The sequence below is a fragment of the Myiozetetes cayanensis genome, unplaced genomic scaffold (genome assembly GCF_022539395.1).
Source record: "Myiozetetes cayanensis isolate MyiCay16 unplaced genomic scaffold, myiCay2020 scf16, whole genome shotgun sequence".
In the NCBI taxonomy this organism is placed as follows: Eukaryota; Metazoa; Chordata; class Aves; order Passeriformes; family Tyrannidae; genus Myiozetetes; species Myiozetetes cayanensis.
In genome coordinates this window covers 14,105,924-14,130,202 of record NW_026087270.1, presented here as the reverse complement: position 1 = coordinate 14,130,202, position 24,279 = coordinate 14,105,924, and the positions used below count along the sequence as shown (strand labels likewise).

Sequence of the window (24,279 nt, the reverse complement as noted above, 5' to 3'; positions counted from 1 at the left end):
AGGACAACTGCTTGGAAATCATTGCTGAGGGCAGCGGTGCCCTCGCTGTGGTGGCTGCAGGGACTGGAGGATCAGCTCTGGTAAGTGGAGGATCAGAGGACTGGTGGGGTTTAAGGCCAAGAAACCTCTGTCAGGCTGTTCCAGCTGACCTGCTGCAGAAAGCAGCCTGTGATAACCCCACAAGTGATATTTTTTGAGGACAGAAGGGAGAAAGGAGATGACAGGGAGAAACAGAAATCAGCTGAGAGACCTTGGGATGGGGCTTGTTCTTTTTTTTTTCGATTTTTCTTTATCCTTGAACAGGAAGCCCCTTCACATCATGCGCTACATTTCCTGTAAGCAGCAGCTCTTCCAGGAGATTTAAATAGACATGGAAGAGAAATCCTTCCCCTGCCTGTGCCGGGGGTTACCCCACGCGTCATCTTCCCAGGAGAGAAGCGGCAGTGGCCCTGTGAGCAGAAGGCTGTGCTTTCTGGATTGCTTCAAAGCCCCGCTCTGCCAACCAGATTATTGATCAAGAGGAAACGTCGGCGTTTCAGAAGCTTCCCCAAAAAGGCACGGAGCCTACTCAGCTCCCGTGCGTCACTGGGGATGTTTTTATCCGCGGATTTTCCGGCGCGTTTAACACGGCCGGGTCGTCCAGGAGGGACCCTGGCAGAATCTCCCTGCCGAGTGACTCACACTCGCACATCATGGGAATATGGGTTGGCTTCAACATACTGCACTTTTCAACTCTGATTCACGCCACCCTGGGAGAGTAAATAAGGCAACTCCGTACGCATCTCGGCCGTGACAAGTTTGCCTTCCCACTGAAAAGGTGTCAGGGCAAATGACACCGCCAGGGAAAAGGTGTCACCTATAACTTAGCCAACCATTTCCTAAATAGGGCAAAATGTCTCTTTGCACATATGCCACAAGTCCCCCTGCAGTCTGGGGTACTCGCCCTCTTGCGTGCTGTAGGAGCTCTTTACTAAACCAAAGATGCTGGGCTAATTCCAGGGAATTTTGGCAGGTTTCCTGAAGCCTGGGGGCATTTATTAGCAGTCTGGGGTTGTCACTTTTCAGGCAGATTGTTTCTCCACAGATCACTTCAGAAGGGTGATTCAAAAAAGCAAAGCCTGGATGATTCCCACACGCAGGGTAAGCCAGGTCACTGCTGCAGAAGGCGTTACTTGGTGTGTTTTGCACCATAGAGACAAAAATCAGGAGCAGATATTTTAAAAGGGATCTAAATTAATTATGTATCTGAAATCAGTTGTTTGGGGGAAAACTCCAGCTGTCATTACTGGTACCTGGATGGTGGTGAGTCACCAAATTACATCCTCAGGTAGCTGGATAACTAGATGTCTAGTTGCCTGTTAAACCAGTGAAGAAATCCAGCTAAAAAACCTCATGTACCAGTCAGATGATTTCTTCAGTACAATTTCACTCTGATCCTGGCTTGCAGATTAGCCAAGAAAGCCCATGGAAATTGCCCAGGTGCTCCTTACAGCTCTCATTCAGCCTCTTCAGGCAGCAGCAGCCCCTGCCCTGGGTCAGCTCTGGCAGCTCCTGCCAGCACATGGCACTGCAAACCCAGTGACTCAGCACGAATGTCTTGGCAGAAATTATCTAAAGAAGGAAGCCTTAGACATCTCCTGATAGCAGATTGTGGATCTGTGCTTTTTATTTAGCCTGATCTGTCATTAAGACCATGTAGCTCTGGGTCTGTGCTTGGAGGAAGCTGGATTACAGGTGATTTTTCTGATTGCAGGTTGCTGATGTGAAGAGGTGAATGTGTTCTTAGGCAGGTTAGCCAAACAGAAGGGCAGAAGCTATTGAATAAGCAGTAAGTGAATTGGGGGCTTAATTCCCAGTGAATGCCAGCTCCTCCAGTTCTTTTCTCCTTGAGGCTTTAATAAAAGTCTCAATCTTATCCTCAAACCTGCAAGAGAGAAATCTCCCCAGCAGCATAATTAGTGCATGCTATGCCACCTCTTACAGTGCCGTAATACTGTCTTTCTTTCAAAATAAATAAATAAAGAAAGAAACCCCCCCTCATTTGATTACATGTTCTGTTCTTTCCTTCAGCCTTGTCAACATGAAGCACAGAGATTGCCTAATCTGTTCTTGTTATTCAATTATGTGACTGCGGTAGCAGCGCTGGCTTCTGGCCGTATCCCATCGCGGCTGGCACGGCATTCCTGCCCAGCCTCCAAGCACTTCAGACTCAGGTGGGTAAGGGAAGCGTGTCCCCGCATTTGGAAGTGTGTCCTCACATTCTCTGCCCTTCAGGTGCTGCAAGTGGTCAGCAAACACCAGAGCAAGGACATGACTTGGATCCAGCTGAGGGCTCGGTGAGTGGAGTGCTGGGTCTCCAGCATCCGTGTTTGTGGCTCAGGGGGTTATCGGCCAAGCCCTAGAGGAGGAGGCAAGTGGAGGCGTTGGATGCCCACACCCTCCCTGGCACGCCCGCTCCCTGGGTGTGCAGGCTGGGATTTGTGCTCTGGCATCCTCCCTGTGCTCCCAGGATTGATCCCGGCCCCGGGGTGCAGGGCAGGCTACACAGTGTGCTGGGGCTGGGTCCAGCTGTGGGGTGCTGGCAGCTCCCAGTGGGAGCTGAGCTCCAGCCCTGGCACAAGTCCTCCTCTGGCCAGCCAACCTCTCCTGCCCTCAGGGGACAGCTGCAGCCCACGTGTATCTGGGGGTGGTGTCTTAATCCAGCCACTTAAAAAAAAACAATAAAAAAGTCCTTTTGCTAAAATGCTGCTCAAGGAAGGGCAGAGAAGCCCTGCTGTATGGCTCAACAGCACGGAGCAGAGTTGAGCTTCAGTGATGTTATACCAGATGAATTTGTCCTCTCAGCCTTAGTCAAACTGTCTGCATACCTGGCCCCTAAATCACTGTCTTTATTGTCTTGTTATTTATCTGTCTCCCTCACAGAGCTTTTAAAGCCCAGGGATTAAGAACAGAAAATGTCTCTCCAAGGCAGAGTCCGTGCCCTCTGCTGTTGACAGGTTCCCCACGTGAGCCCTCAGTGGCGTAGCTGTGCACACCAGAGAAGGAAATAAGAAGAACTTGGTCCCCGTGGCTTAAGCCCTGAGACACAAGGTGCTTTTCTTCCTCTGCCACTTGCAAGGAAATGAATCACCATCAAGACGGCATCTTCTGTGTGAGGTTGGTGTAGCTCTGGGAAATGGTCCCTGGCAGAGAGATGGAGGTTTGATGGGGCTTAGAAAGAGCCACTTGCATCAATAGCTTTGCACAAGCACTTCGGTTCTTTATAGTTTTCATTAGGTGAACATCTGCAGAGTCACAGAGTGATGTATTTTCCACTGAGTCAGTCCCTTTGCCTATATCTGAGCAGCTTTGCCCTGGGGGTAACACAGACCTAGTAAGGCTCCTGCTGAGGTGGAATTCTTCCAGCACTAGGACTGTAACAGGGACTGTAGCTGTAACCAGGACTGCAACTGGGAGAACTTTTACAAAGAAGGGAATTCAACTGGAATTTGGTGCTTGTGTTTCTTAGGCTTTGAGCATTCCCACCTAAATTCACAGGGTGCTGAAGGATAAGGCGCCTGTTTTCCTCTTGTTCTCATTTTGTTTGCTTTGTTTGGGCCCTGTCATAGCAGCTCTTGGGCCCAGGCCCAGCACTTAGCAGCAGTAGCACAGGAATTGATTTCAGCAGAAGCAGACAATTTCCTAAATTATTAATGTTAATAGTGGACAAACAAGCAAAAATATACAGAACAAAGAGCTGAAGAGAAGCAAGAGGATGGCAGCCGGAACCATCAGGGCGATGAGAGACAGAACAGGGATAGAGAGAGATGTCCCAGGTGACTGGGACCAAGATGAAGCACATGCAAAAAGGGTTTGGGGAAAATCCAAAAGCAAAGCAGTGCACCCCTTGGAGACGTTCCCAATTGCTATGGATACACTCACTGTTATTATCAGGGTTTTATAACCAGCAACAAGCAGCTCACATTCAGAAATTTGTTTGTGACAAAAAATATGTGCCCCTTGCCTGTGTCAGAAACCAGCTGGGGGGCAGGGGACGCTGCTGTGTTGTCCCCATCCCCTGTGTGGGGTTAGTCCTTGAGGTTGCCTGGTCCATACAACGCTGGGTAGGTCGCTGGCAGCCTGCCTGGCGCGTCCTAGTTGTGTTTCTCAGAGCCCCTTCGTGTTTGCAGCTGATTTGCTTTGACATCAGCAGCCGGCAAGAAGTTCTCTGTGTCGGGGTGTGTGGGAGTGCTATGTGACACCTTAATCATGCTGAACAGGAACACACATTCAGATTTCCTCGGCGTTTCAAAGAAATGTGATTTCCTTTGTGCTGCAGAGAAAGAGTTGACTTGATTGCGACTCTCCGTGGAGATCAGCTCTGGTGGCTGTGAATTAGGGTGCCAGGATCTCATTCAGGGGAAAAAAAGGGAGACAAAACACACTGAGCTTTGGAGCTGCAACCATCAGGGTTAAATTTCTTGCTGGTAACTGGGGGTCATTTTGAGGAGAGCTGTTTAATTTAATTGGCCAATTTATCAAGAAATCAGATTTTGTTCAGAAACAAAAATCTGTATACAGTCAAAGTATCAGGACATATCATATTGAATCCCAACTTTGGAAACAGTTGTTAGTCATTTAGCACAGGCATTAGAAACTAATGCAAAATCCAAATGAGTGACTCACTTGTTTCTCCTCACTTATTTCTCCTTCCCGTATGGGTAAATGAACATTTTCAATCCCCATGAAAGCTCAACTAGGGATGAGAATAAATCAGTACAGATATAACTGAGCATTTGCTGACCCAGATGAGATGAAATAATGGCAGCGAAGGGTTGTGAGAGCCCTGCTAGCACTAGGCTGGGCGAAGAGTGATGGTGACGTAGGGTGGGATTTTATAGCTGCTGTTATTTGTGATATGTGGCAAGGCCATTGGGAAAGCTGGATTTGCTGGTGTGTTCGTCCTGCTGACAGCCTTGCTCATCCCAATGCACAGCACTGCTTGGATGCTCAACACAAAAATGCTTTTCATTTTTTTTCTGATTTGGAAGATAACATTAAAACCACTACACTTGGTGAATTACCATGCATGGTAGTAAGAAAAACTCCTGTTATGTCTGGTAAATACATTTGAGTGATTAGGCTCAATTCAGCAAAGGGCTGCGTTCCTGCTAGATAGGCACCCAAAGCTTTGGGCTGAAACGGGATGTTGCCCAGGAACCCTTGTCAGGAGCAGTGAGGTTTGCCACGGGTTTCACCAGACATGTGAAAATTGTTGCTGCCCAACAGTTTTCGTTTTCAGCACCAAATTAGCTGTTGCCTAACCCTGTTCACATAGCGTGCAGAAAAAGTAGGTCACTCAAGACAGCAGGTATTGCTGGGTTTGGAAATCCACTTCTGCACGACACAGTTCAGCAGCTCCTCTGGAGGAAGGATCACATCTGTTGCCACCAGGCTCCTACCCAAGCTGCCACTTCAAAAGAGCAGTGACGTGCATTCTTCTCCCCGGCGTAATGTGAGGATGCTTTTCCCTTTTCCCAGGTGGACTGCTCTGAGACAGGGAATGTGCCCTTCCAGCTTCAGTGGAAATGATCTTCTGTTTTAATTGAGAGTAATGATAGGCTCACCTTGCCCTCTGAATGAGGGTCTGGATTTCCAGTCTGAGGCTGGAGCATCTCTGCTCAAGGGCAAGCTGAATGCAGGATGAATTCCTCCTCCCATGCCTTGGTCTCTCTGCAATATCCAAAATCCAGGTGCTGCCCAGGAGCAGGATAAGCCCTGCTCCCTGTGGCTGCTGAGGGCCCCAGGGCTGCATGGTGGTGTCCAGGGACAGCAGGATAGTCCACCAGGGGGGTGGCTGCTGGTGGAGCAGCACTGCCATGGAAAGCAGGACAGTACAGACCAGCAGAAGCAGGGTGGGCTTGTCCTATCAGCCTCTTAAGAGGAGTTCAGCACCGCATTGACAATGCTGGATGTTCTTCCATGAGGAGCTGCTCTTTCCCACGGTGCTCAGGTGCTCTCCTTCACCTTGCTCAGGGGGATTAAGGCAGTTTGCAGACCCAGCAGGAGCTTTCCACAGCCCCCTTGCTGTGTTGCCATGCAGCCCCACACCCAAATGGGCTTTCTCTCCCCTCCTGCTCGTGCTGTGTTTAAGCTCTTCACATTGTTGGCCCATGTGGCAGGAGGCAGAGCCGTGATGGCAGGTTTTGGAGCAAATGCAAACAGCAAAGGGTTCTTGGTCCCTCAGCTAAAACACATCAACTTGCATAGTTGTATGGGTTGGAGGGCAATGCTGGAATCAGGCCAGTGTCCATCACTGCTCTTTCTCCCTGGATAGAGCAAGGGGCTCTCTCTCTATCCATTTGTCAGAGCTTGGGGGGATCAGTGTCATTTTAGAGCTGGGGTTAGGCAGTCACACAGAATTACCTGTGTAAAAATACAGTGCAGGGAATGTTAGCTAAGCTTCACTTAGATCACTGCAGATGTGTTATTTTGGGACACATTCATACTGTGCAGTCCTTATTCAGTCAAAACTGCAATTGACGTAATTTTTTCCATAATGTTGCTTTTATTTGAAATCATATCTATACATCTTGTACAAATCAAGCTAATAATAAGCATTTCCATGTCAGACTCTACTTATGGATTAATTTTGGAATTTACTTTATAGACATGATTTGACTTCAGTGGGATTTGTGTCCTTAAAAGGACTGCAGCAACAGGGGACAAATGCTAGAAAGTGGCTTTCTGTCTATAATTCAACATATTTGTTTGTGGAACCCTGAACAATGTTCTAATCTTCCATCTGAAAACTGCCTTGTCACCTCTTGATTTACAGCATTTCCCTTTGCCTTTCCTCTCTACGACTCAATATTTCTTACAAGGCAGGTATTGTCAAATCTCTTTCTTGAAACATATAATAACCACCTTTTGTATCGAACAGGCATATAAATTACTCAGCTTATATGACAGAACAGAAAATAAAGAGTTGAGTATCTGGCAGAGATGCCGAAGAGTGATGTTATTATAACCTTACTGTGAAAGATTTGCCAACAGAAAGTTACATATCAGTGAGGTAACCAATGACAATATTCCCTTTATTACACCAAATACCAGAAAACATTATTGTAGGATGTATTTCCAGACAAATCCCAGCTCTCTTATTGGGATGTTCAGTAGCCATCCTTGTGCATAACAGATGGGATTCATAACTTAAATAGACTCCAGGCACTGAAAGACACATCATCACAGGGGCTGTGCCTGTCAGCATTACAGACGTATTATTCAGATCTCCTTGGGAATTTTTCCAAGATGTTTGTTTTTAAGTGGGAAATAGTGTTCCTGCAAGATTGAAATCTCACAGATTTTCAAATTTTCCTTCATGAAAATTATACCAGGAATAGAATAACTATTTCAAGGGAGAGTGATCGAAATGAAACCAAATCACAGTGCTTGGCTTGGAGCAGTTTCATCCATCCATCCATCCATCCATCCATCCATCCATCCTTGCATCCTGGGATTTATGTTCAGATGCTTTGTCCCTCCAGGTTCTGTGAACAGGCTTGGCTCATCTTCTGGGTGAAGCAATGCATCCACCCTGGCAGCCAGGAAACACCACGACCCTGGGCAAAGAGGCAAAAGGAAACAGAAGGTACACTTGGAGGAAAAGCTGAAGATTTCACTTTATAGGGGAAGATTATAGGACTGAGAGTCAGCTTAGAGAAAAGCATCTGTAGCTGCCTCTCCATGCCAAGCCTCTCAGTCAAACTGCTCAGCCCTCTTTAAGCCTCAGAATCAAGTGAGAGGGTAATCAGGACAGACACGGAAACAGAAACCCAAATTATTATCTAACCAGCTCTGTTCTCGGAGGCTGACTGCATCCCAAGGCAACCCTGTCACCTGGGAATGGTGGGAATGGCTGACCCTCCCCTGAACATCACCTGCAGTACCCGATCGATAACGAGCAGCATTACCGTCAGCACTTTCTGCTTGATTTATCGGTGCTGGTAAACATCACCTGACTTTGGATGGAGGCTTGGGATCAACCTGGCTAAAGTGGAAAAAAAAAAAAGAGCTAAAAGCCCCTGGTCGCCGTTGATTCGCCGTTGGGATTTGGTGCACGGCTCCATCTCATGGCAACTGCACAAATATGCAAGGAAAGAGTCAGAGCTGTGGTTTGGCTTCGGAGGGTGAGAAATGACAACGTTTCCTTCTTCGTAAAATAATCCATATTTAATGGATCCATAATAATCCAAAATAATCCGTAAAATAAATGCCACCAAATCAAACAGATTTGACCGAGACTCTGGAAATCAGGGTCGGGTGCAGCTGAAATCTCGGGGTTGAGCTTCAGGCATGAAAGTCGCACCCAGACTTTGGCTGCTCAGCATCTTTTCTCCCTCATGCGTTAGAGGTGAGTGAGTATCACAGGATTATTTAGGTTGAAAAAGCCCTCTAAGGTCATCGAGTCCAACCTGCCGAGCCCACGACTGAACCACATCCCCAAATGCCGCAGCTACACGTCTGTCAAATCCCTCCAGGGGTGGGGACTCCATCGCAAAAGTTTAGACGTGTTATGGACTCTATAATAGAGACCTATTTATCGTCCGATTCCTCACAGGCTCCGCATCCCGTGGGATGTCCAGCACCGATTGCAGGAGTTCCTGTGGCTGGTCGAGGCAGGAGCCGGGGTGGCCGTGACACCTCCGGGCACCCCTCCCGAGCAGTGCCACTGTCCCCGCAGAGCCCGCGCACCAGCTCCCCGTTCCTCAATCTCTGCTGCCCTCGCATGGCACATCAGGGAAAGAAAATGAGCCTGTTCTGGGCAAATCCAAAGGCAGGACTTGAACAGGACATCTGCCACAGCGATCATCACTGCGGGCTCCAGGCAGTTTGGCAAGTGCTGATGGTCGTTACCCTTTCTGCAGTAACCACACTGAAACATTGATCGTCGCTGCACTTGGGCACATCCAAAGGCGTGTTCAGTAATAAATCTGAGCTTCTCCAAGAAAGATCTTGAAATACAGACTTAACAAACCAACCCATCGATCTGCACGTGTGCAGGCAGGGAGTCCTTGTCTGCTCTTTGGTAAGTGGGGTTTTTTTCCTCTTTGTAATGTCATTTTGCTCTTCACTAATGCTCTCTGTTCAAGGTTATCAGGAAGCTAATCAGGTAGACCTCCCAAGAGCAAATCATTACCTAGGAAAATATTATTCATCCTGAAGACCAAACACAGCCTCAACCCCTGCCTTGAATATATACTAAAGAAGGCTGTTTCAACCCGATGGTAATAATACAAATTTCTTTTGCATTAGGGTCTTCTTACAGCTGTTACTAGTAAACATTGTATTTTATAAGTATCAAATTATAGAGCTGACTATCAAGAAAGTCTGAATTGAATCTGTTTCTCACCTGTGAGAAACTTTGGTGCTCTGAGTGTGGTCATACAGTATCCCACCTCCATTTCTAGTTATGAATTTGCAGACTTTTGCTTTCATTTTATTTAAGCTTAATTTTAGTGCAAGGCTGTTGTTACTACTGTCCTCCTCTCCCTGGGGATAAATCCCAAGAGAATATTTGCAGTATGATGCACACCTGTGTGCGTGTGCTCCTGTGGCAATTATTAAACCCGAAGAAAGCTCTCTGTACAATGGACAGTAACGTACAGAGTGCCAGGGACTGAACCTGCTGTCCCGTGGGACATGTGCCATATGCAAATATGGGTCACATGTGCAAGAGCAGATTTGAGAAGATAAGCTGCTAAACTGGCCTATCTCTGGGAGAAAGTCAAGCTGGCAGACTAAAACAGCTGAGCTAATAACTAAACTGATCTTTAATCCATCTTTGTTGTAAACTGTCTAAAAAGAGATCACTAGGCACTAAGCAGCTTGTGTGGATGAGTTAAATGATAAAACCTGAGAAAAATCCCTGGGAAACTGGGAAAGCCAAAATTTGGAAGCATCAAAACTACTGGAATGGCATCATTGTATCCAGTGCAAGGCACAAGAAAGGCAACCTTCTTTTCTTGCTGCCAGGCAAACAAAACATGGCTGGAGTTACTCTGGATTAGTTCCTTGATCTGGTTTACCATGTGCCCATGCAAATGCAGCAGTCTTGGGAAGAGAAGATGTAACTGGTGATGGTGGGATTGAAGTGTTGTGGCACAGACAGAAAGGGAGCATCTGCTCTGGTTGTTGCAAGGTTTCATAGCTGTCAGAGGGCTGGAGTTGTTGGTGTTGGTGGTGGCTGTTAGGGTGTCTGGAGGTGACTTTGCTGATGCAGTTAAATTTTTTATGTGTTCCCTCTGACAGAGACCAGTCAGAAAGGCCCAGTGGGTGTGCAGCATGAAAACAGGCACCCAAAGCCAAGCCAGAAACGTGCACAGCTCTGCTGAGGTAGCAACATTTCTACTGCATAAATCCTGAGCAGAAAGTCTGCTAATACTGGATGTAGGCAGTGAGTGGCATTGTGGTATCACAGAAGAAGCAGCAGAGCAACAAACTGAGATGATCAGCCACAGCTGAGAGGCTGAGGAGAGGTTGTTCTCAGGATGGGGATCCTACCTGTGTTCAGTGCCCTTTTCATACACCCCTGCACCATAAGCTGTTACACTGCAGCTTTTGGAAATAAGTACCATTTGCCAGTGAATCTTGTGTTGCTCCTTCATCTCTGCCCTGCAGCCCCCAGGGATATGGAAAGCAGGCATGCCTCCTCTCTCCCTGTGGACTGATGTGCCTCCTTCATGTCCTGTAGAAATGCACTGCACAAGTAACAGATTTTGGTGACAGAAACATTTGGATTGGTACGTTTGGACTCACTGAACCGTTACTGGTTTATCATTAAAAGGGACGATGGCGTAGATGGCACTAGAAGAAAGCACACAAATCCTGGGATGTGTAGCAAAGCGAATGTCAGAATGCTGACAGATATCATGGATGGTATTTTAACCTCCTGGGAGAGGAGAATTTTAGGAATCTGAATCATGCAAAGCTGCTCATGGGTGTTTCTGGGTCACTGGCTTGAAACCAGGGCATTCAGGAGCTCCTGCAAGGCTTGCTGAGGGCTCTAGACTGGAGGAATGGAACTGGAGCTGGAGCAAGTTTGATGACTGAGGCTCACAGTCCACACACCACAACCTTCCAGCCTGAGGAAATGCAGCAGAAGGGACATATAAATGTAATGTGACATATATGAATAGGAATATTACTTTGCCAGTCTCCTTCTGTGTTATATTGTCAGTGGTAGAACCTATAAATCACCAGCTCTGTTATGTTTTATTATCTGTAAGTACAGGATAGGGCCAATATTGTTTTAAAATTCAATTTATCACGCTAATTCTAAACCTCAGTGCTGTAATATTGACTTTCTTTTTATTACACAATCCTTTGCCTTCAGGAAATCAGTATAGAAGATGTTAAAGTTGCCACAAACAACGGATGCTTTTAAATACATTTCTTTTTTGCTAACATGATTGTATCATATGGTGGCTGCAAAAATAAGAGAAGTATAAATAAGTATAGTTGGCATTTTGGCCTCAGAATTACAAATAGATTTTTTCAGTTCCCAAGAGCTCTTCGCTCTCGAGGGCCTGTAACAAACCCTGCAGAAATAAGTAGTGCCTGTGTTTGGGATTTTAGGGTATTTTTTGAACAAGTCGTAGCAACTCAGATGGTAAAAATGTGTCTGTCGTTTCTTTAAAAAACATTTCCTGTAAAATCAGCTGGGATTGTTGCCCTGCCTGGGCTTTCTTCTGCTCTGCAGTAACCCAGCACTTCAGGATAAGAAATATGGCTGTTTTAATCTTGTTTTTTCTTAGTAAAACATATCCAGAAAGACTGCCAGTCTTCTCCACTTTGAGGGAAGACTAATTTAAAACCACCTTCATTATGCTGGTAGAACCAGAGAGTTTAAGGTGTTCGTAGATGTTTTGGCACAATAGATCTTTGCCTTTTCTCTTTGTCGTCACAGGAATCAGTTGTTTGCTGGCTGGGTGGGTTTTTCCTTAGCCAATTTCAAAACACACAATGAGTCTCTTTTTTCAGCTTCCTCATCAGAAGATAGATGTAACTGTGTAACAGGCAGATTGAATTCCAGGTATTTCAGCCAACTACGCTGTGCAAGGACTACTCTTGTGGGCTTCTTAGTGATTCTGTTGCATTAATTTTTCATGACCATTTGCAGCAGTACAGATTATCAGCTAGTTTACTGCTAATAAGTAGCAACCATGAAAGTCCAAATTAAAAGCTGCTTTGTAACTTGAAGAGCTCTACCTCCAGCTGATTCTCTCTTTTCCATTACTTGCCATATTCACAATGTTGGTTTTGGACTTGTGTTTTCAGATTATCTTCATGGTCCGAGCTCAGGCAGAAACAGCAAGAGGTAGACGAAGACAGAAGAAGCAGGGACAGACTTTTATTGTTGCAAGTGCTTGATGAAAATGTATGTGAAACTTCAGCTTGAAACCAATTATGCCTCAGCTCTTCACCTGTGGGAATAGAGTTAATAATCTCTCATTGTCTTCCTGTCCTGTCTTCTGCTATTATCTGTGCTACAATCCAAAGGAGCACTGGTTTTAGCAATTTAGCATTTCTATAATAATTGCAGCCACAAATGCAAAGGATTCCACTTAAAATGCTATTCTTCAGAGTGAAACACAATGTTGATATCTCAGCTAACTATAAGTGAACTCTTAACTTTGCATTTTTTAACTAAAAAAAAAGGTTTCTTGTATGCTTTTGTTCCCTGAGAGAACCACAAAACAAAAATACCTGTCTTTTAAATACCCAGCCCCACACTTCCTGACTGACCCAGTATGAGCCACTGCTGCTCTGCACACATTATTTCCTCTCTTTGAAAAAAAAAAAATTTAAAAATTAGCCACAGTCTGGCAATACTGTGCTTTCCCATTGGCCTTATCTCTCATCTTCTGGGGGCAGCAGGCTGCTCTGCATGAGAAGGCAGCTAAAGGCAGAGCAGAGCATCTGTACAGTGAGAGGTGTTGGAGACTTTGGCTTCTCCGGCCCCGGTCTTTTCTCATTCTGTTGACTGATCTCCTTCCCGACATCAAAGCACCTCACTGGTGTCCACCGTAGTAGGAGGCTGAAAACTTTTTGTTTTCTCTCTTTCTGTGTTAGCAAGGATGTTCTTTCGCTGCCTTTTTTAGTTGGGCTTTTTTCTTTGCAAAACGCTGCTGCTGTGGCGCTGCCCGGTGCTGAAGCCTGGCTGTTGTCAGACCACAGGAATCATCAAAAAGCAACTTTGGCTCTTGTCTTTGTGTGTAACCGAGGCCCTCCTGCCACAGCAGTAGCCAAGGTCTTCTCAGCCCACTGGAGATGTCTGTCATCGAGTCAGCAGCTCTGCGTGTCACCTCCATCTGGTGACTGGCTCATGCAGGGAGCAGGATTGTCTTACTTTTCCTTAGAGGTCCCGTGAGGAACCACTTCTCCAGTCACATTTCTTCTTCTCCAGTCATGATTTTTTTAAAATTATTTTTTATTTATGCATTTATTTATTTTAGTGTTAGGGTTTTTTTGTGTATTTTCTTTTTGGTCACATTTTGTCTCGTTTTCAAAAAATGAACTCTGTTTTGCTGTATTGAAACCCTGTTTTGATATAAATATTTGGATTTCATTTTAATCTGTTAAAATCATATTTATTTCTAAATAACTTATCTATAGATCTAGTCATACATTCTTGTTACTTGCATATAAATCAATAGAAAAACTGGTAATACTCAGCTTCACTATTTTTAAAAGAAAAAAATAAAATTTATGCCAATTATCAGTTGTTGACAAAGCAAATCTTCTTTTAATCTATTTCCCTCCAGGGTTTCAAACCACGAGTTGTATTCTGGTCTAACCTTTAAATCCTTAGTTCCATGCTTAAGCCATTTTTGTTCTGACAGCACGTGGCTGAACACAGACTGCCTGTGTGTAATATGCATATTATACATGCATATCTCAACACAGACATGAGTGCTTTCAGTTCTTATGGTTTCAATTTTTATTTTTTCTTCCTAAGGATTAAAGATATTAGATGTTTTCCTTAAAGCCCAGCTGTTGGAATCAGCAGAGTCTCTGAGACTTCTCGTGTTTGTTAAAAGAAAGTAAATTTTGAACAACTCTTTGGTTACAGAGAAAAACTTAAAACAGGAGGTGAGGGCATCCCAGAGGCTTAGAAACCAGAAGGCAGCAAATTCAAAATTTGCCTAAGACAACCAGAAACTGTTACAATTGTTGGTTGATCTCAGGTGGGGGCATTATTAACACATTACCGAGTTATTAACGTGTGATGCACATGAGACAGCGTGAAAAGAGCTGAGCCCACGAGGAGAGGAGAGTCCTGCTGGTTGGAAGTGACATATTTCAGAATTAGTGTTCCACTTTCTTTCTCAGGACTTCCTTTTTTTCCCCCACCTCCTGCTAGCAACAGCCACAACAAAATCCGTCCTTGGGAAGAAGGGAGTGTCATCAAAGGTGACAACTTTTTGCCTTTTGAATTTTAAATTAACTAAAAGGCCCGAGCTGTTGAAAACTTGATTAGAGATTTTGTGTGCTTAAGAAGTCTTAACAGTGAGCTTTCACCCAGGTGGAATCAGAGTACAAAGAGGAAGAAACCTCCGCTTGACACTGCTCATCTCAGCAGTGCATCACTCATTATTCTGCACAGGATTAAAGGTAAGCTCTGTATTGCTGCCTTTGAGACTCAGCAGGGCAGCTATCCTTCGCAAAAATGGGGTTAAATAATTCCTGATGTGTGACAGAAAGCTTCTGCAGAGAAGACAGTTGGGTTTAAATTACCTGGCAGAGCCTTCTGTGTTCCAGCCTTTGTCTTTGGGAAATATTCTGTAGCTTAGCTCCATGATAAAAGGAGTTTCTTAACCATAAAGGAGATTTAAAAAGCATTTTCTTTGAAGGAGGAGATGGTATTTTAATATTACTAGTCCAGTGTAAGAAAAAAATAGGAAACATTTGTGTGTGTGTGAAGTTTTTAAAATCATTACAAACACACACAAGTCCTGGGAGCTCAGCTGAAGCTAACCAAGCTATTTTTTAATTCATTCCAATTTGGAGATCAGGCCAAGAAAGTATTTGCAAATTCACCTTGTGAGGTTCTTTATTCTAGACATTGTCTCCTGTTAAATGAGGGACATGTTAGAAATTTTCCATTGAAATAAGTTTGGTTGGATTTTCTTGTTTTCTTCTCTGTTGGTAAAGTTTGAATTTTGTGTTTATTTTTAAAACATCTCATGGAGTGTCTAAGATTTTTCAGTCAAATGTTCCTGACTGAGAGGTGTTGGCAGCTGGTATTTACAAACTTATTGTGAAGTTTCTGAATTTTGTAGCACAAATCTGTTGATGCACAGGATCTCTAACACTGTATGTTAAGAAGATGCTTATCATAAAAATTAGAACAGAAGGTTTTGACCTTTAATGTGACTCACTCAGTCATGACTACAGTGCATAAAGATAACAGCAGTTGCAATAAAGATTTGCATTCTATACAAATATGCTGATCCTGGAGATACACCAGATGGATGCTCTTCCAAGGCACAGGCATCTGCAAGGCATATTCCTGAGGAGCATCTTTCATTCTACCCCTATTCAGAAATTATCACTCAAGAACATCATTAATATTTCAATCCTATTTTGATTTTAGTGAGATTTTGACATGTGCTTTTTCATGATTACATGCTTATCTGCATTAGGACCAGGGTGCTCCCTCCATCCCCAGAGAATTCTAGTCCTTTAATTAGCTAGACAGCTTTTCAAAACTTTTCTGATGTAGCATGTGTCGGATTAAAGCTGATTTTTACATGAGTGAGCACAGATGCAAGGAACTTCTTGTCCCTTCCTGTGTGCCCTGAGGGAAGGCCTTAGACAATAATAAATCCCTGCAATCAGCCATGTAGAAAGTAGAGAAAGACCTGGGCTACCACTGTTTCATGGTCCCAGAAGAGCTTCCACCAGTAGAAGCAGAATCAGTGTTGGGAAGACTTCAGCAGAACGGGAGGAAAATGGAAAATAAGCAGCGAGAGAGCACTTGGTGTGTGTTCTTGTGAGGGCAGCACACTGTGAGACCCCACCACAGCTCCCCGTGAGGAGTGAGGAGCAGTGGCTAAAGCTCTAATTCAGCCCTGCTCAGCACTGTGCCCAGCCTGACTTAACTTACCCTTCCTAAGCCTCTCCGAGTTTACAGGGATAATGAGAGAGAGCAGGAGGCTAAAGCAGATGATAACAGAGCCTCTTCTCTCCTTGACTCGCCTGTGGTGCTGCTCTGCAATGGGAAAGAAATGAAAGGTTCAAAGTTACCAAGGGGGAAGAACCAGGCTGGTTCTTGCTGAGTTGCAACTCACTTGAAACTGTTGTTAAATGATGGTTTTTTTCCAGTCTTTCCCACTCAAAAATCACATCATTTTTTAATGAAAGATTTTTGTGTACTTGGCGTAAAAAGCACAGTAGGAAAATTTTCCAGGTTCCCCGCAGAGCCTCCTGCAGTTTTCCTGTTCTGTCAAGGCCTTGGTAACATTGGTGTCAACTCACTGTTGATAGTACTGGTAATGAGCTGCTGGCATTTTATCACTCTGCATGTAGTGGCTGTAGTATTTAACATTTCCTCTGAAGGTGTGATTACAGACCCTCCGAATACACTGGTGTTTTATATAGCCTCAAGACACTGAGTAAATAGCTAGATAGCATGTGTATAAAAATATGACAACTTTGTTCAAATGTTTTTGCATGTATGTTTAAAAAGGTTTTTATTGATCATCCCAGCACAGTTTTCGCTTGACTGAAACTTCTGAAAAAATAATTCTGACAAATGAAAAGTTTCCTTGTAGCATGCTGAGCTTTGCTATGACGAAATGCCCTTCCAAAGTCAGGACATTAAGTATAAAACCTGGCAGCCATGATCTGCCCAAGGCGTGTAACTGCTGTGAGATCTTTGGCAAACCTCCTCATTCTCTGGGCCTGATGCCTTGGAAATGGGAAATAATGATTTCCATTCTTTTTTAAGCATTGTTTTGACATCTGCAGATGCAAATTGTTACAGAAGTTGTAAGGGACAGGACTATATTTTGTGTATGAGGCCAGCGGGCAGTAACTCCTTGGAAGTTTTTTTTAAGTCGGTGCTTGCAAATAGCGAGGAACTGGGTGACTGAACTAGGAGAAACTGAACATTTGAGGCCTCAGACAAACATTTCAGCAGGCAATAGGCCAGCCACTTACAAGTACAACCTCCCTTCCTTCATTCCAGCTTTTCCGCTACTGACTTAAGTAGTTTACTTTAAGTCGATATTTACTTTTAAATATTATGATTAAGTGACAATAATTTACCAAGATTAAAATGAAACTCTGATAAGAATGGAGCCAAGTATACATCAGAACACTTCCTATGAGAAACACACTTTTTAAGGAGCCTGAACTCTGTGTGCTGAGAAGATGTGCTGGGGGTGTCGGACCTGTCACATAGTACGATAGTGTTTGAAGGTGAGTCTCATGTGAAGTTCATTACTTGAGCTGGACAACGTTCTCAAAGGTCAGCTTTGCATCACAGAGGCCCTTTGAGACACTTAAGGTGATCACTAAAACCTGATCAAGGCTTCCCAGAGTAGCTGAAGCAATGCCATGAGGAAAAAAAAAAAAAAAGAGAAAAAAAAAGAAAAAAGGAAGAAAGATTTTATTCTACTTGCTAACCTTCTCCTCTTTTAAACACACAGGCTTTGCTGGGGCCAGATTCTTCAACTCAGATGGAGAACTAATTTCCCCACATCTCTCCTCAGCATACCTATACAGGATTTTTTGCTACAGAAAGAGAACTGAAGATGTCACCTGATGATTATCTGTGACTGTGAGGTCCATTGTCCTTACAGGAAGTTCTGTTGTCTGCCTGGGGTTTTGAGGTTTGAAAGTTGGATGGCAGAGTTGCTGATTCTGATGATAACTCAGATCTTCTGTTGTGATTGTGAGGCTGCCTGAGTACTCTTATTTGTGGTGTAGTGGATGTGCTCAGTAACAGTGGGTGTTTCTGAGAGTTACTATTTTATTGGTTTGGTTTTGAGGATTGCTTGCTCCATCTTTATGGCTGGGAATTTGTTATGGGATTCAATGTTATGATCTCCACTGCAGCTGTGATTTTCTCCCACATATGTACTTTCTCTGACTATATAATGACTCTTCAGCTTTAACAGAATTTTATCAGGTAAGTCCAAGGTTGCACAAGGAACGTTGGGAATTGGTAGGTTTTAGTGGTCCTTTCAGAACACCACTGAGGCACAACCATATGTATGTCTAGACCAAAGTCCCAAATCCTTTGCAGCAGTGTTTAACTTTGGCAGCAAAGCTCTGAGCGTGACAAAGATGATCAGCTGTGTGCCTGGGTGGCTTTGTGGGTTGTTCAAGGGTGGTTCCTGTGCCGAAGCTCTGCCATATGACTGGTGAGGAGACTGTTGGTACCTGGCCAAGTGAAGCAGAACCAGGAGGGGCTGCTGAGGCTGTTGTTTGCTGGAACTTGGATTCTCTGTCAATGGACCCAAATGACTTCTGGATCTGAGAGCTGGGATTAAGACATTACTGTTATCTCCTGCTTGTATAATGCCCAGGATCACCTGCACCTTTAGCTTTCTGTGGTGTGTGGTGTGTACAGATGTTTGGGTGTTAGCTTTTGCAGCTGTGGAAGTTGGCCTCTTGGCACATGCATTCTGCCTCTGTTCGTATCATTTCAAAAGCAGCTTCAACATAAAACACTGAAGGCTTTAAAGACAAAGAGCAAAAAATGAAGTATAGGAGAGACACCAGGACATGATTGAGACATATTATACTATTCTCATTCTTTGACTGTTGTGGTTTCTGTAAGATGATGTTCTGTGAATTTGTAACTGAGTGACACGTTATAAAGAGAGAAACTTTTCCCAGGTTTGGCATCTAGAAAAACGTGAAGAGGAGTCCCAGCCCGGCTTTCGCTGCTCAGGGAGGGCACGGGAGGGCAGGGGAAGGCACGGGAGGGCAGGGCCGGTCCCGGGCGCGCTGAGGGACCCGGCGCCCTCGGCCGCCCCGCGCCTGTGGGTGGCAGCGGGGTCAGGAGGCACCGCCCCTTCCCGGTGACGGCAGAAGCAGAAGTGGAGCCCCGAGAGGCGCCGCGGGACCAGCAGCGGGACCAGCGGCGGCACCGGCAGCGGCGGCACCGGCACCGGCCGGCACGGCCCCGCCGCCGCACGGAGCTGCCGCCGCCGCGCAGGTGAGCGCGGCCCCGGGGCAGGGATGCCCCCGGAGGGGCGCTCCCCCGACGGCAGCAGGTGCCGCGGGGCCGGGGCGGGGCGGCGAGCCCGGGCGTGAGGGAGGGTCTGGCGGGGAGAGGCGGGGGCTGCGGGCGTGTGCGGGCTCGGGGAGAGCGACGGGCAGCCCGCGAGGGGTGAGGGAGGGACGTGCCGGGGGGAGAAGGGACGGGGAGGGTCGTCCCGCGGGGCGGAGGATGCCCGGGCTGCAGGGGACGGGGCAGTCGGGGCGCTCCCCGAGGGGGCTCGGAGGGGACGCTGCCTGGCGCCCCGTGTGTGGCCGCTCTCCGCCGCAGCCCAGCCTGGGGAAGAAGAAGGAAGGAAACCTCCAGAGTGTGGCGTGTCCCTGACAGCAGCCCAGCCACTCTCAGCCCTGCCGGGGCGAGGGCCCAGCCGGCCCGGGGCAGGTGGGCACCGTCTTGCTGCGGTTCCCCTCCCCTGCTCGTCGCCAGACCGCAGGACTCCCAGGGCGACAGCTGCATCGCAGGAGCTGCACACTGATTGTTATTAATTATTGGTGCTGTGGGAGTGCACTGGTGTTGCTGGTGGATATCCATACTGTGATAGTGTTGCCCGCTCGGGTTAGGAGGTGTCCTAAACGTATCCAAAGGCAGAGCTCGGATGCAACAGCCCCTTTGCAGTGCCCAGAGCACGTGGGAAAACTTGGAAATTGACCTGGAGTCAAACTTTGGATGGCACTTCTTGGGTGACCTTGTGTGCCTGGAAAGCACCTGCTTTGTCATACTGGTGAAATTATAACAGAGTATGGATTCATTCGTGCTTATCTGAGATGTTCTTTGCTAGCTTGTACATTTATAGTTTGCCTTTACTACAGTTATTCCTCGCTTTCTGTTATCACAAAGAAAGTTAGGGGCTGTAGACTGATCTTCAGTTAAGAAGGGTTTGTTTCTGAAAGTCTGAAGTAGTGTAATGAAGTAAAACTAAATATACAGGTTTTTGGATAGATTAAGTGGTTTGTTTTTTCATGTCCATGTTCACTTGGTTAGTTTCAGTGAGCCTTTTAGACTTTTTAGTCCAAATCTGTCAGGTTTTTCAACTAAAAAGTGTCAAAACAGCTCTTACACAAACAGCAATAAGCGGTCCCAGTTCTACACATGGTACAGGACACCTTCAAAATTTAACTCCTGTAGTTCCTACAGTCAAAGGGAAAGAGTCATGGATTGGTGTCTGTGTCTAGAGCTTATGGCATGCTTTTGTGATTATTAACTTACTTGTTGAATCCTGTGAGTGATGCTGGACCTTTCTACTTTAGGCTTCAGTAACTTTTCAGTAGAAGAGCAGTAAAGCTTCTATTGCACACAGCATGTAGTAGTTCACACTCTGCTGGGCTAGAGGCATCCAGGTGATGAGGATCATTATGAAATTCTGCTGCATGAATGAGTAGAAATATTCTTAATTCAAATAGTTGTGCAGTCATGGGTGTAGGGAGGCTGAGGGGCACCTGTGGGTGAGTGTAAGGCATCTTTTAAAGGTTAGGCCTAAAGCCAAGGGCTTATGTTAGTTCCTTTACTCTTAGGCAGTGCTCTGTGATGTTACTCTTAAACTGGAGCAGGTAACTAGAACATTCTGGAAGCGGTCACTTGGGTTGGTCAAATATTGCAATATTCCTTCCATCTTTTCTGACAGAGTGGGTATCCTCAGCTACAGTATTGTTCCACAGTAAGTTAAAAACTTGGCCTGTGACTTAGGATTTAAGTTAGACTAAAACCACTGTTCTCTCTGGTTTTGGAAGAAAGAGCTGCTTTAAAAGAGGAAGTCCAGTCTATTCTGTTCGGCGGAAACTGTTTAAGAAGCCACCTCGGAAAGGCAGTTCCTTTGTACTGAGGGACTTATCTCTCAAAAAACCTGCTGCCTTGCCTTTTATTAAACAGCTGTACTTAGAAACTCCTTTTCTTGTTGTTCTAAGTCATGTTTCGTTTGACAGCTACACCTTGTACTGTAAAAGGCCGAGCTGATGTATATTTCTCTACAGTCTCCTAAAAAACTATGCCAATTTAGAAGTTCAGATGTTTATTATTGCAGCGAAGTGTTACTAAAATGGTTAAACCTTGTTCCAAATCGCAGCATGTTCATTTTATTACAATTCTTAATGAAAAGAGCAAAGTGAGAAGACGGGTTTTATTTGTCAGAAACTGTACAAAGATTTTAATTTAATTTTTTGCTTTCCCTTCCTTTCATTTCTTGTTAATACCAGTCATTGTAGCAAGACAAGATGACTGTGGGTGTCTTGTTAGGTGCAAACCTGTGATAATTCAGATGATTCTCTGGTTAGTTCTAGAGAGTCTGAAAGGATCAGTTTTACATTTTGGCTAAACCAAAAAAATCTGCTGTTGCTTATGACACTTAAAATTGTTCACTCCTTCTGAGTTGTAGGATTGAAGTGTATTTATATTTTCAGTATTATAAGGAAAGAGTACTCAATTTTTTTAATTACCATAACAACATTATTGATATAAAACCCCAAATAATGTGTATAATGTTTTGCAAAACATGGTGTGAGATGCTGCTGTGGAGCACTTCAGGTTCACGGTGGGCAGTGCAGAAGAGGCCACCCTGCAGCTAAAAAGGGACTGTTGTGGCTTCTCTGTTAGTATACAAAAAAAAAAAAAAAAAAAAAAGTTATTTTGAAGTGGTCAAATTTAAAAAGGGATTGCAAAGACTGCACAGACAGCTTCAAAGTCAGATCACCCTGAAAGCAGCTGGTGATGCTGAAAGGCAGATTAGCGGCTTTAATGAGAGGGAGCAGAAAAGGGGCAGGTCAGGAGACAGTGCACGGGGTGAGGGGGAGGAGGGCTGGAAGAAGTCACGAAGGGGAAGCGAGAAGTGCCATGGTCGAATTAGCCATCGACACGGAAACTGAAACTGCCTGCGAGGGAGAGGAGTGGACGAGGAGAGGGGGAGAGAACCACGGGAGATGCTGTGCCTGGTGGCTGCATGTGCAGCTCTTTTTAAACCTGCCCTGCTCAGGGGTGAGCTTAAGGAGGATGGCTGGGAACTGTGTGGCAGCAGCCCCTGCAATTTGTGTGAAAATGATATTCATGGATGAAAGAGCAGGTTCCAGAGCACCCTGTTAGTAAATAATCTCACTGAGGAGTAATCAGGCTTGTAATTAGCTGTTTGAGGCAATGATGTGTGGGAGACCAGAGCACAGAAAGTTGGTAATATTTGCAAGAGCTGCTGTGTGCACATCTGTCTTTTGGCTGTTTGGTGTCCCAAGTGTGTGCACACAAATATCACGTGGGTACCAAAAAGAAGAGTGTGTAGGAGAAACACAACCCTGAAGTTTTAGAAGTGCATAAACTGAGACTCTTCAGATATAGACAACATTTGTTTCAGTGTTGGTATTTACTCATGTTTTCCTCTCACTACAGCTCTCAAAAGCACAGTTACCTGGTTTGAATTCTCGTATTAGCTCTCATACAGGTTTAAATTCTAATATAGTGCAAGAGTTTATGCCAGCTGATGTAATTCTTTCTTGTGCTGTCTTGTCATTGGATTGCCAGGCTTCAGTCATCAGCACTTCCTTGCTCTTCCTGATGTAATATCAAGAAAACAGTAACGCTGACAGCAGAACCTGTGAGGCTTCTCAGATTTTAGAGGTCTCTTTGGGCAGCAAACTGATGCAAGAAGAGCAAACCTGCTGCAGTTCACCTGGGGACAGCATTTTGGCTATTGGAAGATAGCATTGGGAATATAAAAAACAGTAATCCTGGAAAAGTAGAAAGAGTATGATTCAAATCTGTTGCATATATCTCCTAGGTTGTCAGGACATAGGACAAGATGGATTTCCAGATATTTCTTCCAGTAGTATCAGTTTCAAGAATGAGAAGTTTTAAATTCCACCTTGCATAGAACTCACGAGGTTTTTTATGGAACATAATTCTACAGGTGCCCTAAACCAATAAGGAAATTCCTATAGGAATGGTGATGTTTGTTAAGAGTCTCTCTGTCAATTAGAGAGTCTCTGTGAGCAAAGGTATCTCACTGTATAAAATAAATAAAAGCAGATCTGATGCTTGGAAGGAGTTTGGTAGGATCAAAGTAGGATCAAAGTGCACATTTTTTGATGTCTTCAGAGACTCTTGAAGTCATCAAATCAAGATAAATATAGTCAGGGTTGGAACTTTGTTTGAGGAAGTATCTCTTTGGACCTGCCAGTGACACTTGCCATTTTCTGGGGAAAACCCACTATTGCTACTTGAAGGCATCAGAGGTGCATTCTTGCTGCTTAGTGCTTTGAGGTGGTAAAAGTGCATTTGGACAGAACATGTGATGTGTAATGCTTGTATTTTATATTTGATGTGCATGTATAATTTGTACAGAAACCCTGCTAGGTATACCCAAAAAGGATTCTGTTCATAATTGCACTAGGTGCTGTTTTTGCTTGTCTAATCAGGAGTTACTTGTATAACCATCCCAGAAAGTAATCCTGCCTTGTCCACCAGTTATACTGGCAAAAAAGTTGGAGGTTTGGTAAGTGAAATAAACTGCCAGAGCAATTTGTGCAGCATAATTGCATTTACATTAGTTTTTGGGTAGGAGAAAGTCTAGGAAATGTGGCAGAAAATGTTACAGAGAAACCAAATGGTGCTCCTTTAAGAGAGGTTCTTAACATAGTGCTGCTCGAGTTTGAACACTTTCTTTACATGTTTCTGATGTGTTCTTTAGTTTTATTTAGGCTTTATTTGTTATGATCCAGGTACTGGTTTTTTGTTCTTCTCAGTAGTTTGAATTCGTTGTGTTTTGGTTTTTGTTCCTTTGTCTGTAATACATAGTTATTCTTAAATTTGTTATTTCCTGCAGGTTTCCTTTCTTTTTCTTTGTTTGTTTGTTTTGTTTCGTTAGAGGGGTTTTTGTTGTTGTTGTTGTTGTTTTTGTTTTTCTGCTTTTTGCCTGTCCTAATGTGGAGACTTTAGAGATGTAAATCTGTGTTGGTAGTGAGGGTTTGTACTTCCTTTCAGGAGAGAACAGCAAGGATCCTCTTAATCTTGGCTGTGTATCTGCCTTG

General features: G+C 44.7%; 1 protein-coding gene and 1 long non-coding RNA gene across 3 annotated transcripts in view; both read left to right on the top strand.

The window, feature by feature from the left end:
* The first annotated feature begins 8,394 nt into the window (after positions 1-8,394).
* On the top strand, positions 8,395-18,623 carry LOC126638062 (uncharacterized). Its single transcript, XR_007628492.1, has 4 exons — positions 8,395-9,067; positions 12,319-12,418; positions 14,567-14,655; positions 17,697-18,623. It is a non-coding gene; the product is annotated as an uncharacterized LOC126638062 (long non-coding RNA).
* Positions 18,624-19,141: 518 nt separating this feature from the next.
* The window catches only part of PLCG2 (phospholipase C gamma 2), a 53,746-nt gene continuing 48,608 nt past the window's right edge, over positions 19,142-24,279 (top strand). For both annotated transcript variants that reach the window (XM_050311681.1, XM_050311680.1), the window contains exon 1: positions 19,142-19,213. The gene's annotated coding sequence lies outside the window, so the exon portion shown is untranslated. The remainder of the gene's footprint in view (positions 19,214-24,279) is intronic.